This window comes from Salvelinus namaycush, chromosome 12 (assembly GCF_016432855.1).
Source record: "Salvelinus namaycush isolate Seneca chromosome 12, SaNama_1.0, whole genome shotgun sequence".
In the NCBI taxonomy this organism is placed as follows: domain Eukaryota; kingdom Metazoa; phylum Chordata; class Actinopteri; order Salmoniformes; family Salmonidae; genus Salvelinus; species Salvelinus namaycush.
This window is the reverse complement of record NC_052318.1, coordinates 3,452,526-3,456,108: the sequence shown is the minus strand read 5'-3', so window position 1 is coordinate 3,456,108 and position 3,583 is coordinate 3,452,526.

Sequence of the window (3,583 nt, the reverse complement as noted above, 5' to 3'; positions counted from 1 at the left end):
GTTCCCCTCACCCGCTGTTATAACCTGTCCCTTCACCCAGCTGTTTAACCTGTCCCCTTCACCTAGCTGTTATAGCCTGTCCCCTTCACCTAGCTGTTATAACCTGTCCCCTTCACCCAGCCCTGTTATAACCAGTCCCCCTTCACCCAGCTGTTATAACCTGTCCCCTTCCACCTAGCTGTTATAACCTGTCCCCTCACCCATCTGTTAAAGCCTGTCCCCTTCACCCAGCTGTTATAACCTGTCCCCTTCACCTAGCTGTTATTAGCCTTCCCCTTCCACCTAGCTGTTATACCTGTCCCCTTACACCTAAAGCTGTTATAGCCTGTCCCCTATCACCTAGCTGTATAACCAGTCCCCTTCACCTAACTGTTATAGCCTGTCCCCTTCACCTAGCTGTTATAGCCCTGTCCCCTTCACCTAGCTGTTATAGCCTGTCCCTTCACCCAGCTGTTATAACCTGTCCCCCTCACCCACTTTAACCTGCCTTACCCGCTGTTATAACCACCCCCTTCACCTAGCTGTTATAACCTGTCCCCTTTCACCTAGCTGTTATAACCTGTCCCCTTCACATAGCTGTTTATAATTTCAGTCCCCTCACCTAGCTGTTATAACCAGTCTCCTTCACCTAGCTGTTATACCGTTTATACCTGTCCCCTTGACCCACTGTTAAGGCTGTCCCTTCACCCAGCTGTTATAGACCAGTCCCCTTCACCCAGCTGTTATAACCTGTCCCTTCACCCAGCTGTTATAACCGTCCCTTCACCCAGCTGTTATGCTGTCCCCTTCACCCAGCTGTTTATAGCCTGTCCCCTTCACCTAGCTGTTATAGCCTGTCCCCTTCACCTAGCTGTTATAGCCTGCCCCCATTCACCAGCGGTTATAGAACCTGTCCCCTTCACCGCTGTTATACCTGTCCCCTTTCACCTGAAGCTGTTATATCCTGTCCCCTTCACCTAGCTGTTATAGCCTGTCCCTTCCACCAGCTGTTATAACCTGTCCCCTTCACCCAGCTGTTTTAACCTGTCCCCCTTGCACCCAGCTGTTATAACCAGCCCCCTTCACCCTAGCTGTTATAACCAGTCCCTTTCACCTAGCTGTTATAACTGTCCCCTTCACATAGCTGTTATAATCAGTCCCTTCACCTAGCTGTTATAACCAGTCTCTCTTCACCTAGCTGTATAACCAGTTTTAATAACCTGTCCCTTGACCCAGCTGTTTAGGCTGTCCCCTTCACCCAGCTGTTGTAACCAGTCCTTCACCAGCGTTTAACCTGTCCCTTCACCCGCTGTTATAACCTGTCCCCCTTCACCCAGCTGTGTACCAGTCCTTCACCTAGCTGTTATAACCTGTCCCTTCACCTAGCTGTTATAACCGTCCCTTTCACCTAGCTGTTATAATGTCCCCTTCACCTAGCTGTTATCCTATCCCCTTCACCTAGCTGTATAACCATCCCCTTCACCTAGCTGGTAATAACCTGTTCCCCTTCACCTAGCTGTATAGCCTGTCCCCTTCACCTAGCTGTTATAACCAGTCCCTTTCACCTAGCTGTTATAACCAGCTCCCTTTCACCTAGCTGTGTTATAACCAGTCCCTTCACCTAGCTGTTATAACCTGTCCCTTTCACCTAGCTGTTATAAAATGTTGTCCCCTTCACCTAGCTGTTATACCTGTCCCCTTCACCAGCTGTTATAACCTGTCCCCTTCCACGCTGCTTGTTTATACCCTGTCCCCTCACCTAGCTGTTATAACCTGTCCCTTCACCCAGCTGTTATAGCTGTCCCCTTCACCCAGCTGTTATATAACCTGTCCCTTTCACCCAGCTGTTATAGCCTGTCCCCTTCACCTAGCTGTTATAACAGTCCCCTTCACTAGCTGTTATAGCCTGTCCCTTCCCCTAGCTGTTATAGGCTGTCCCTTCACCCAGCTGTTATAACCAGTCCCCTTCACCCAGCTGTTATAACCTGTCCCATTCACCTAGCTGTTATAGCCTGTCCCCCCTTCACCCAGCTGTTATAGCCTGTCCCCTTCACCTCAGCTGTTATAAACCTGTCCCCTTCACCTAGCTGTTATAGCCTGTCCCCTTCACCCAGCTGTTATAGCCTGTCCCTTTCACCCAGCTGTTATAACCATGTCCCTTCACCCAGCTGTTAAAACCTGTCCCCTTACACCAGCTGTTATAACCAGCCCCCTTCACCTAGCTGTTATACCAGTCCCTTTCACCTAGCTGTTATAACCTGTCCCTTCACATAGCTGTTATAATCAGTCCCCTTCACCTAGCTGTTATAAACCAGTCTCCTTACCTAGCTGTTATAACCAGTTTTATAACCTGTCCCCTTGACCCAGCTGTTTATAAGGCTGTCCCCTTCACCCAGCTTTATAACCAGTCCTTCACCCAGCTGTTATAACCTGTCCCCTTCACCCAGCTGTTATAACCGTCCCCTTCACCCAGCTGTTATACCAGTCCTTCACCTAGCTGTTATAACCGTTCCCCCTTTTTTTCACGCTAGCGGTTATAACCTTCCCTTTCACCTAGCTGTTATAACCCTGTCCCCTTCACCTAGCTGTTATATAGCACCCCTATACCTAGTAACAACTGCTAAACATGTCCCTCACCTAGCTGGTATAGCCTGTCCCCTTCACCTACTGGTATAGCCTGTCCCCTCATCCTAGCTGTTATAACCAGTCCCTTTCACCTAGCTGTTATAACCAGTCCCTTTCACCTAGCTGTTATAACCAGTTCTTCACCTAGCTTGTATTAACGTCGTCCCTTTCACCTAGCTGTTATAAAATGTTTCCCCTTGCATCCCTCTACGCTGTTGATTATAATCCCTGATTCCCCTTCACCTGCTGTTATAACCTTGGTCCCCTTCACCTAGCTGGAATATATAACCAGTGTCCCCTTCACCTAGCTGTTATAAGCGTCTCCTCACCTAGCTGTAACCCCTTCTCTAGCTGTTACTCCTCTCTTATCGTGTTCACCTCATAGCTGTTAATAACCATCGTCCCTTCACCTAGCTTTTGTAACCTTCCCACTAGCGTTATGTGTACATATCCCCTTCACCTAGCTGTTATAGCCTGTCCCCTTCACATGCTGTTATAGGCTGTTCCTCTTCACCCAGCTGTTATAACCAGTGCGTGCTGCCTCCCCCAGCTGTTTATACCTGTCCCATTCACCTAGCTGTTATAGCCTGTCCCCTTCACCTCAGCTGTTATAGCCTGTCCCCTTCGCGCCAGCTGTTTATATACCATTCGCCCTTCACTCACAGCTGTTATAGCCTATCCCCTTCACCCAGGCTGTTTATAGGCCTGTCCCACTTTCACACCCATGCTGTTATAACCAGATCCCCTGCCTTTCCACCTAGCTGTTATAGCCTGTCCCCTCACCCGGCTGTTATAAGCCTGTCCCTCTTCATCCACCAGGCTGTTATATTACACTGTTCCCCTTCACCTAGCTGTTATAACCTGTCCCTTCCCTAGCTGGTTAAGACCTGTCCCTTCACCAGCTGTTAACTATAGCCTGTCGGCCCTTCACCAGCTGTTATAGCCTACCCCTTCACACCAGCTGTTATAACCTGTCCCC